This window comes from Haliotis rufescens, unplaced genomic scaffold (assembly GCF_023055435.1).
Source record: "Haliotis rufescens isolate VD_foot unplaced genomic scaffold, xgHalRufe1.0.p SCAF_16, whole genome shotgun sequence".
Taxonomy (NCBI): Eukaryota; Metazoa; Mollusca; class Gastropoda; order Lepetellida; family Haliotidae; genus Haliotis; species Haliotis rufescens.
Window position 1 is genome coordinate 7,724,426 of NW_025963846.1, and position 12,980 is coordinate 7,737,405.

A 12,980-nucleotide genomic window follows, 5' to 3' on the forward strand; every position below is an offset into this window, starting at 1 on the left:
CCAGTGCCAAGTTAAAATGACAGTATATCATTCATGCGTCATTTGAAATTTTTTACGCAAATCCATTTTATCATCATGATCATGAGAGGTACGCAATCATAAACCACTGAAGTGCAATGCAACATGTATTTTGTTAATTCATTAAATAAATTGTCTTCGAAACTTCTTGAAAATATTATAATGTTTCAGACTGTTTGGAAAAAGAATAAATTGAATGCCATAAATTGACATTGTTGCAAGGTATTTTTCTTTAAATAAATTCAGGTTCATAGTTTTAAATTTTAAAAAATATCTGGGATTGTAGCTGCAGCTGAAAAGAATTTCTGATCACGATATAAAAGTGTTTAATCCTTTCACTCTCTGTGGGAAGTCACTTAACCAGTTTATGTCAAAGACGACTAGATTTGGCTAGAACAACTGGGAAATACATTATGAAGAATGTATCTTGTTGTCACGTCATAATGGTGGTTAAATCCTAACTTTAATAAAACGTTTATTCATTTGTCACGTTTGTCCTCACTGAACGTGAAGTAAGCATGGTGATGATTGTGTTTATTCCCTCTTTAAACTTTTCATAATCTTGCGAAATGAAATCCGTCGAGTGCTGACCTTGTTGAACAATCCACGATGATAAATACATAGCTAAGGCGACCTTTGTACGCTCGATTGCCGCAGTATATTTGTCGCACGTCGTAGACAGAGTCGGTCAACCGGAGAGATAGACCGTGATACTTCCTGAAATAGACGCAATCAGTTTCTTGTGGAAATCGAAATCCCCTTTCCCATTTCCCCTTGTTGATGCGTACCGACAACGCTGACTGTTACCCGTCTAAGTTTATGTGGTGTTTTTTTTCTATCGGACGATGACAAGTATCCGAGGGAAAGAGAGAAAACTTCTTTAAGTGACAAATTCGTTGATGCTCAGCGTTTGCCCTTGTCCAAACACATAAATTCCTGTCAACATTTACTCAAAGTCCTGCAAGAATCCATGACAGTAATACATGGATCAGCTAATTAAGTAAAGGTTCCTATCAAAGTGTATGTTCTAAGGACCACTGTTCCCCTTAAGTGCCACCCTGAAACATATACACCCTACACAACTTGCAAGTCAGGGCTAATGGCATCAGTCGCCATACCCACTATATAAATGGAGTAAATGTTATGGGTCTGTGTGACTACACATTAGCTCTGACACATTCGTATGTGTGATAACAATAAGAAGGGCTTTATCTGTGTACATAACTGCTGGATATACTTTCACCATGGTGTTTATGCATGTTGAAATAAAATATTACTTTATTAAACATGCTCAAATATATGTTTCAAAGGGTATGGATGTACGAGATTCCATTTATATCTCTGCGGGGCCCCAAAGAGTCAATCACGAAGATTTGCCTTATGACATGTTAGATATTGAATGAAAGAATATGGAAATACACATTTATGTCAATGCAAAGCTAATGTGTCCTAGTCCTTTTCAAGGTGCATATGAGTCGTTATGTTAAATGCTCCTTTTGATAAATTGTCTCTCATTTCTATCTATAAGTACATATTTGAATCCCCAAGGAACACATACACACATTGCTTGTGTGCTCGAACATCATCTCTGTCATTAAATACACCTCCGCGCCGGCTGGTATTTTAGATGATTTATATCACAAATATACCAGCTTTGTTCTGACATAGTCCAATAGTTGATGACAACATTTATAGATATTTTTATGATGAAAGGGATTAAAGAAAAGCGTTGTTGTCAGCAGAGAAGCCATCTGGAGTGGACTCCTAATTCATCGCGTCTCTTTTTACTTCAAGTTGTAGGAAAGATAATTTGAAGCTTTCTCAAGGAATATCTTTTTTATTTTGTTTTATTTTATCCAAATGACAGGGGTAATTCATCAAAAGTACAAGGGGGATTATGTGAATTTCACACCGCTTGGAACATTAACTCGCAGAAACTTTCATTGGCATTTTGATAACATATTGTCTTCCCTGACCTTTACTCACTGAAAGACAGAAGTATTGTGGTAATGACTACAAGTGACAATGATCTTGTTTTGTTTTCTCTTACCCTGAATAAGCTATATATTTGAAACTGCTTCTTCAAACGTTTCGCTATAAGTCTTATTATTAGGTTCGACAGGATGTGAAATACATTGTCTGAACAGTATATTGGTGGTGGTAATATTAGCTTTTATTATGTACTTCAGTGTGAAAGACTGACCTTGCTGACAAAATATAAAAAGAGATATTTCACTGCAGTGATCATAACACTTTGACGGAACTATTGTCATACAAGAGTTATCTCCCCTCAAATTGTCTTCCTTTTTTACGTTAGTTCCTCTGTGACAATGCAAACAATGGCAGATGCCATTTATTGAGTAAATATCGCTTCTTATTCTCTTGAAAATGTTTCGTTATAAACTGTAATTTTGTCATTTAACTCGTCAATCGTGTTCCTGTCACAAAGCGCCATTTTTGTTACTTGACGAGCGTGTATTCATTCGCTTCCAACAACGGTCTTGTACATTTCAAGAATATTTTTTGTTGAAGTTGATTTTGTATATACTCATCTCCAAATGCATAATAAAGAATTTTATTGACATCAGGTATTTTTGTTTCTTTTATGTATATCTTTTGCAAACACGGAACTACTTTTTAGGTCGCACCCACAAGGCGTGGTAAAAAGGTTCTGTGTGCTGGGGAGGGGGAATTTACGTTTCAAGGTTTTACATTTGTAATGACATAGTTCAATTTTCCGGTGGACAACTACGCAAAAGATATACAATAAATAGGATATTCCATGTGTCTCGTGAAATATCATCTCGTGGCGGAGAAGAGGGGATATTTTCCCCCGACACTCGATGAGAGAAACATGATATTTCACTCGACACATGAAATATCCCCTATATAATCATTTGGGTCTCGAGACATGAAGTCGAGAACATCAATAGTGCTGAACAAAATCTTCATGATGAGATTGTAGAATGGGTCACCTGATATGTTGGTGGGTCGTCGGTTGTATGGGGTGGTTTGAGAGATGGAAAGTTGTCAGAGGATGTGTAGATGTGATGGAGGGAAGTGCAGATGGTTGTCTGATGTATTGTGTAGATTGATAGGTGATGTGATGTAAGATCATTGATGACGATTTACATATGGTTGGTTGGTTGGTTGGTTGTTTAACGCCGCACTCAGCAATATTCCAGCTATATGACGGCGGTCTGTAAATAATCGAATCTGGACCAGACAATCCAGTGATTGATATCATAAGCATCGATCCACGCAATTGGGATCGATGACATGCATCAACCAAGTCAGCGAGCCTGACCACCCGATCCCGTTAGTCGCGTTTTACGACAAGAATAGTCTCTTTTTACGGCAAGTATGGCTTGCTGAAGACCTATTCTACCCCGGAATCTTCACGGGCAGATTTACATAAGGATGGATTGATTTGCAGTAGCCGTGTGATATGAACTACATATGATAAAAGAGATGGTAACCACTGAAATCCTTTTCGTATTTGTAATATTGACTCATCATCTGGAGAAGCCAGTATGATTTTTGGTGTGTTGTTTAACAAATCTGTTACTTGCAACTATTTCAAGTGCATGAGTTTGAGAATGGTGTACCAAAATGGAAGATCAATATTAATTAAGGATAAACTGTGATATATTCAAGCACTAAATAATGTACACATTTTACAAGGGTCGGAATAATATGGATAGAAGATTTATTTAAAACTATGATGACTGGTATGTATATTGCAAATGGGTAACTGATTGATTGATAAATGCATGGTAGATTAAAATTTGGTATATTTATATATGTTGTCAGAATTTGAAAAAAGAAATTAAATCAGATGTCAAATATTGATATGGCAATAACAGATGCAAGGTGTCGAAATAACAGTAACATTGATAATCAGGCACCTACATTGTATCTCTTCTCCAATTATTAGTAAAGGCTGGGTAGTATAATACTTGGAGATCCGCGGTGATGTCCAGTCAAAGGGTATCCGAGTGCTACGGTTGTAGGTCTATCTCCAATTATTATACATCATAGTATGAAGATTATTTATTAAATGTGAATGCTGCAATAGTTAACGACTTGACCTGGGAATACCACAAACAATGTTAAATAACTTGAGTTTGCTTCATGTCATTGATCGCTGTTACCCAAGACTGACAGAATGCCACTTTGTGTTCTGACGTAAAATAGTTGAATGGCGTTTGTCTCGTAACCTTCCATCGTATTAATTCGTGTTTTAATTCCAGACTGAGTATATGTTGTTCTAAACTAACAATCACTACAAAGCATGTGCAGGATTCAGATAATCAAAGGTACAACAGGGTACATGTACCTCTTTAGCTTGGCACCGTCTTGGCCCTTTTCGACAAAACGCTCGCCCATGCGGTCGATATGACTTATATTTTGCAAAATATTCCGACATAGACTGTGTGAGGTAATACTGACTGACTGAGTATGGTTTTACGCCGCTTTTAGCAATATTCCAGCAATATCACGGCGGGGGACACCAGAAATGGGCTTCACACATTGTACCCATGTCGGGAATCGAACCCGGGTCTTCGGTGTGATGAGCGAACGCTTTAACCACTAGGCTACCCGACCGCCCCGTGAGGTAATAAGAAGATGAAACCGTTAGAGCGGCGTGAGTGAGTGAGGGGAATAGGTGATTGAATAAGTAATTGTTGGGTTGGGTTTAATGCCTCTTGGAACATAACTTTAGTTTATTGTTTTGGTGAAACCAACAGGTCCACAAGTAAGGGTCTTGGCCGATAAACTGAACACGATAATCAATTGAAACTTGATAGTACGTTAGTGCGAATGTAAACGGATTGATATGTGAGGGTTTTTTACATGATGTTGCTTTGATTTAAATTACCACTCAGATCACCTGCACAGATAGCAGCCCAGCAAATACAGTGAGTGAGAGACTGCATTTCACGCCTCTTTTAGCAATAATCCAGCAATAGGACCAGCAATAGGCTTCACACGTTGTACCCATGTGAGTAGACGAACCCGGGCCGTCGGCGTGACGAGCGAATGCTTTAACTACCAGACTATCCTACCATCCCTTTTCCATTAAAACGTTTTCTGGTTATACCAACCGCCCTGGTTCGGCTTTTCACGTGTGTACACTATGTGAATAAAAGCGACAATAACATTTCCAGAATTGCCAGTAGCAGAGGCCATACCATAAGCATGTATAGTGAATCACTATCAAATAATGATGATGCTAGGAGATCGCAAAAAGGTGAGCACCAATCATAAATACGTGCACAGACAAGTCTCCTGTTCACCTTAAAAACGCGAGAACACATGGAACATTAGACAAAATAGGGAATAGCATCGATTACCGATGCAACAAATTTAGAAACGTCCTCCACATGTCTACCATAAAATCGGGTTTAAGCTTTGCTGAGACATTGACTGTTGTAACCCAGATCAAACAACCTTTTTGCAAGAGTCGTATGGTGCTCTTTGAAATCATTGCAGAAAGAGCATCCTCGAATATATCCCAAGAGTCTTGAAATGTGGACACCAACGGCTGAAGCTGCTTGAATATTGCTCGACATAAAGGGAAAATTGACTATGGGAACGTCAGCCCTCTTTCAGACAATCTTATGGAGTGTTTTTTGTCACTCTGAATCCTTATGCATAGATCAAATCCATTTCTAATGTTCCCCGTGGTGATATTGCTGGGAGATTGCTGAACGCTACGCAAAACCAAACTCACACTCCATAGATGTTTAGCTATCAATTGAGTAAAAGGTGCAATGATAATATATGGACGTCATTACTTTGTCATTACATTGTAGGAACTACTCCCATGCTACCTTAGAGTTGTTTGAAGCAACTTTAGAGCTACAATTTTGAGCAATCCAATCGACGATCGAGTCAGGCCGACATTACAAATTGAATATATGGGTTGCGTACCGCGCACTACTAGTTTTTAGTTCCTGATTATATAAACTTTTTTGAAAAAGACCTTCATAGTTATATTTGCTGACTGCTAACGAAATTACGTCATGAATAAATATATTGACCAAAAAAAATACGAAACTGTATATCCAGGTGCACTGCGTCACCTCCTTCCTGCATTCTGCTACCATTTAAACGGGGTAAAAATAGGCTGAAGTATATTTCCATATCCTTAGGATATTCCAAAACTCATGATTTAAAACGTTGATTATAGCGTGGGAACAGAACATCCTGCTTTTTGTGAGAACCAAATCCATCAAAGTAAATTATTTTCTGATGAAAGCGAAACGAGACAATCCGCAGATATCCGCTTGATATTTTGAAGTCAATTTTGCTGCAAGTTTTCTTTGAAGTCATATTAACACAACTGCTGTGAAAGGTCTATTGTAACCGTAATCTACCGACATACATGTATACTGTTCATTGTTTGTCTGGTAGGCTCTCGGTCTACCACGTAACAAGATACGAAAAGTAAATATGTCTGCCAGGAGGCCATCACAGGTTCATCTTCCAAACATCGCTTGTCTCATCAGCACAGAACAAAATTAGTATATCTTGCACCCGATGAGTTCGGGTGCCGGCTACACTGAATTGATGACAACGACATGGAAATATTTCTTGTTTCGAGTGAAACATAATGCTTCCCTCATCGAGTGACAGGGTAAAGGAGGTGTTTTCACGAGTGGCTACGAAAATATCTCCTTTCCATCGTCACTAGTGAAAATATTTCTTCCCACCGTCACGAGATAAGAGAAACATGGTATTTCTCGGACTCATGGAATATCCTATTAATTATATACATTTTTTTACAAATGTAAAACCTTGAAACGTAAATTCTCCTTACCTTACACACAATGACATTTCACCATCCTGTTTCGTTCATCTTAAAACGTAGTAGCGTGTTTGAAACTTGAAATATTCTTGAAACCTAAGAGAGCGTTGTTGGAAGCGAAAGAATACACGCTGGTCAAGTAACAAAAACAGTCTCGATTTACGAGTTAAATGAGAAATTTACAGCGTATAGCGAAGCATGATCAAGAGAATAACAAACGGCAATAAGCGATATTAACTTCATAAATAACCATCTGTTTTTTCCCTGTCAATATGGAGATAACGTAAGACGAAAGGCAACAATTTATGTACAGGCTTGACACTAAAGGGAGATAATTTTCAAAGAGGTAACTCTCGTAAGACAACAGTTCCGTCCAAGTGTTATGTTCACTGCAGTCAAATATCAAGTTTTATGTTCACTGCTAGGCGAATATCACTTGTCTCAACTTCAGAAAACTCATAAATAAATGTCGTTATTTGGTTATTGCAGTGGCAAAGTGAATGACACTTATTTCTCAGCTAACTCAGTGATAATAAAGGCACTGCCATCGAGCCACCACTGGTGTTAGCCTGTTAGCATGGCACGTCATCCACAGTATGACATCGATTCTCTCGTGAACAGGATTGTTTATTAAGCAAAATCAACTCTTTATTCTTTTAGTTGTTAACAGCTTGTATTTGAAGACATATGACAAAAGCAAATTACTAAATATGAGGTTTTGCAACCGTATTAGACTTTCTGTCTGTAGGAATATTAATCCACTAACAGTTTGGATTAGAAGTATTACTTTCCAGAAATCGAATGAGGCCTTGTGAACATGTTTGATTATTATTTATGACGATAGCGATGGTTAATTGATACTCAGCAACATTCTTACAGGCATATTAAATAGGAAGAGACTGATCCCTTCAAGTAGAAACCCATTTTGGTTTTATCGGTGACGTCATTGAAATAACGACTATTGTCGCCAATGGAAAGTTCCTGATCAGAATATTTATGTCAGATACTGCGAAATCAAGAAGTTCTAAAATGCGAAGATCAGTTTAATGATGAACCAAGATTACAGGAATCAGTATTTGTGACAAGATCTTGGTGTCAATAGATAACGTAAAACCGTCCCTTTATATGAGGATGTAGCATAACTTTCTCTATTGCTCCGGTTACAGGACATAATGTACTGTGTCAGTCGTAATTATGAACCAGAATTAAATAAGTGTTAATCTTTATAATACTGGTCGAGGTCAAAGTTCAAAGGCCTCCAGGCCAATAATGGAGGAATCTTAGTTGCAGGAGCAACAGTTGTGATCGACGTCGTTGCGGCAGGATGACACACAATCAATCAGATCACACTCTGTAGCCACCTGATTCTTATTATTCTATTCTTAAAACAAGTATGGGAGGTCGGGTCCGTGTTTGATAGTGGAATCCCATAGGATCTTATTCGCAACCAACGTACATGCTCGTAAATAATTATTTACAGGCCGACGTGTTATTACTGGAATGTTGCCGAATGTGGCGAACAAGAATTTCACACCACCACGTTGTGAATGTGTGTTTTATTCCCAGTTTTCAATACGTCTGGATATATCATATTAGCAATGTCTTGGACTTCGGATGTCGACAATACGTCTTTCCTTATATGCGTTCAGGCAGACACACTCGTTTGTAATCGAAATCGACCTAGTACTAATTTCCTCAGGTCCCGTGTGACATCACGACAAACAGTTCTGTCAATTCCGAGTGCAACTTTCATTACAAAGCGTTCACTTATACTGACACAAGTTCATAATGTCAGAAAAGATCAGGCATTGATTTTGAAATTCCTGAAATAGAAGCGAGATGTTGATATACATCTGTTCTTGCAATAAACCGACCATCAACTCCAGAGCCTGACTTCACTACTGTTTGTCCGACAGTTATATTATAAGCTGGAAGTGTTAGAAGCAAGAGGGGGTATATCTGTTAACCACTTATCTACAAATATATTACCAAGTGTTCCAACTGACGGTGGTGTGTGTGTGTTGCATATACAGAATTAGTGGACATATTGACATAAAATCAGGAAATACCAATGTCTCCTCTGTGGATCTAACACCTTCTTGTTTCCTATCAATGCTTAGATTTAATTGGCAGCATATCAAGGCGTCTTTCTCTGTCCAGGGGTATGTGTTCACTTTACTAATCTACAAACATATACTTTGTGCCAAAACAAACACACTTATCATATTGTAACGTTCGACCTCATTTGATATAATAGGAGTGATTTTATTTGTACAAAAAAACAGACACAGTGCTGGAATAAAATTTATAGAAACGTTCCAAGCATAGCTTTTAGATTCGAAGACTGAACAGAGACTGTTTATATCCATGAGACAAAATGTCCAGAATGTGTCTTTCTAAGGACACGCTAAGAGCAACAGGCAGGATTTTGTTTAGAAACATGGATTGTCGGGTGCCGAAGGTACCCATGAAAGTGAAACGTAGCAAAAACCGTCAGACAGTTCTTTGAATGACACGGAATGCAATTCCAGATTAGGTAGAAAACCTCTTTAACGAGTATTGATCATGGCTGAAGCTGTCAAACACAGCGACATGAAACACGGTAAGGAAAACACGGCAAGGTTCACCATACGACGATTTGCCGTCTTATTGCACGTTATATATGCACAGAAAAACAGTGCGCAAGGTCGACCAAGAAGCGGACGTCAACGTGTAACATTTTAACGTAGAGACATGGTTATGATGCGTTCTCACTAGCGCCAAAACCACCTACCAGCGTCATCTTCTGGCAAGCAGACAAGTAGAACCAACCACAGACCTGTGTCAGAAAACACAGTGCGTCGGTTCTCAATGGCCAATCTCAGGTGGCGAGTTCTATAGTTTAGGATATGCATTTCTTTTGCGATTGAGTATAGTACCAAGTGTTCCCAAACTGATGGTAATGTAGGTACCGCAGCGGAAGAATCAGTGGAAATATTGAAACAAAATCAGGAAGTACCAGTGCCTCCTCTCTGTAGATTTAACACATTCTTGTTGATCTCTTACCAATAGTTTGTATTGAATTTGCAGGTTGTCAAGAGGTCTCCCTTGTTCTCAAGAATATATAAAACGTTAATGCCAGAGAACAACCAGTCTCAACCATCCGCCGAAACAGACACCATTGGACGTAAATAGCGGGGAAAATTATGTGAATTGATGACTGAAAATCAGTGATGACACCAGGTGGTCCCCAAAAGGGTAAGCATGTCCCGATCTACCGGTAGTCTAACGCCGCACCCAGCATTATTCCTGCCACACAATCGAGTCTGGACCAGACAATCCAATGATCAGTAGCATGAGCAATGATCCTCTTTGTCGGGGAACGACTTCACACTGTCTACGAAGTCTCCACGCCTGGACACCGGTCTATTAGAGTAAATGCCAGTGAGATCACGGCATAGGATAGCGTTCACAATCAGCATGACTTATTTAGTAAATTCTTCTGAATGTCCTCCATAAAATGACTTGACCTGGCTTTTTCTTGAAACCTTAATTGAAACGCCTAGCGGTAAGCAAAAGGTGTCTTTTTGTGAAATTTGAATAATATCTAACAATTTTTTCCATCGCGTTTAAAAACAATATCCTCTACGACATAATAATTTCTTCAGTCTCTTTTATTTCCCGTTCTTTACAATACTGACCAGTATGTTGCTCGTACGCTTTACCGTAAATGTACCGGTTCTTTACAATGAGATATGGTCGCTTAAAATACATACACATACGACAAGCACCGTTACATGGAACCTGTTTACTTATTGTGAGCGTACGTGCATGAGTGCGTGTATGCGTGCGTGCGTGCGTGTTGTTTTCAATACCCGACAAACCCAAGAAAAAACAAATCACCTCAGAAAAAGAGAATACATTAAGCTCTTAGATCCACTGGTCCTAATGCGTGACTTACAAGTATTCTGCCATGATAAACAGTGAAATGAACCCTAACTGTCAGTGCGATTTCAAAGAATTGTTGACTATGGAACCATTTGAAATTACTCACGTTTTCTCCAGATACGTTGTGATAGTTTCATGTAGCTCGCCACAATCAATTAATGCATAAGTGGTTTTACGCATGTATTGTAGAATTAAAGTGTCTTCCTGGTTGTTCAATCATTCCAGGAACCTTTAACAAAGTATACCCGGGTTTAAAGTAATAGCGACTGAAATCAATAACTAATGCATTGCATTTGGTGTAGGATACACCATCAGAAATCAGTGTTTTACATCACTGTTTAACTGACAAACATCATGTACTGCTAACAACGTACAGTTGATGCCCAATATCTTGCAAATCAATCTGTAGCATACCTTCATTTTCCATTACCAATGCAGCATGTTTATAAGGTTGAAATATATTTCGATTCTTCGCACTGCGAGCAAATCATGTGTAATCAAGCATGACAGAAAGTGGTGCGATGAAGTGAAATGGGGTTAAACGTCGAGTTCAAGATTATTGCACTGAAAGAGCGACGTGCATGCCCGTGTGTATGTGTGTGAATATGTGCCTGTGTTTGTGTTTGGCTGCTTGTACCTGCTTTATAGTGCTTGCCCATTGAGATGTGTAACTGAGTGTGGGTGTCAGGGTATAAACAAGTACTATCTTTAAACGTCTTTCCCACACTATAGCACGTATCACCACATTCTTCCCTCTGAAGAACGGAAAATAACCCGTTCACAGAAAGGGTTACAAGTTTAGTATTGTTGTGTTATCATCCGTGTCAGAAACTCATACATAGGTAGTCTGTGTCATGTTCAATAATTCCAATGAAGTTCGATTCAAAATATTTGATGGCGGAGAACTGCAGTGGGATATCACTTTGTCAATGTGTCAGTAAGTTATTGAAATATACCGTCTCCGCCATCATGCTATCTCCAACTGCTTTACAACCATGTCAATGTGTCAGCGTTTAGAATATAACAGGTGTCGCCTGTCGTCGTGTTTGATACGGCGGTGTCAACCTTTCACATTTACACAGTGCATACTGACAACCACTCACATAAGAAATGTACATGGACGTCCAGGAAGCTGATGTAGGTGTGAGTGAGTGAGTTAAAATTTATAGTCACATCGGCAGTATTTCAGCCATATCATGACTTCCAAATGTTATTCATGATAAATATATGCAAACTATCAACTCCTGTCAACAACAGACAGTGAAATAAATAGACTTATCACAGATTCATATTTAAAACTAGCTTGGAACCATAAAAATACATCACTGTACATAGAAATACATTATAAAAACGGGCTATAGATCGCCAGCAACTGAAGGTAGACCACCATACTAGGGACCATGGGGACTTACAGTTAGCTGAGGTAGGAAGAGCCAGACTGAGCAGATGCTCACCGTAGACACGGGTCCTCTGCGTCCACAAGCGTTAACTACACCTACAGAATCTCCAGAGACCACCCCAATAACGTGTGAAAAGGATCTACTTTTGAATGTGTCGAATGTAATGCCAGCACATTCGCATACCATTATGCGTTTTTTACGACAGAACGCATACGAATGCACACTGCATACATAATTATGTGCACATTTAACTAATACAGTGTGAATATGCCATATTCTTTCTACAACACATGAGTTTACATGGTATTCTATTCTACTAACATGACACATGTTAACCCTATACATACATGTCCTCATAAAGTACGTGTACATTCCTGGTTGGTAATGAAGACCAACCCAGCGAGTGAATGCTGCTTGTAGCTACAAACAACAGTATTCAAGCTTAGTTGCCTGAAAATGTTCGAGTCTGGTTTATGCAAGGCAAGCACTGAAAGCCTGACCAACAATCAACGAAACAAGGGAACGATGGCATCGAATACATCAATTCTCAGAGTATGACGCCCAGTTTCGTTTTGGTCGACACTTGCAACAAGCTTAAGGTACTGAGGGTTTATTCTCATCTGATCTCCAGTCACAAATACTCATGCTTGAAAGTCATGCAACCTCAGTAACTTTCGTAAACTTTGAATCATTGCAGCCAAATATAGACCTGGACAATGCCTACGCAGAGAAACCCATACAAACGGGACTGAATCTTCCCCGATACAATTGTTCAAATTGACAAAGGACGAGAAGAGGTTTCTACCCAATTTTGCCATCTA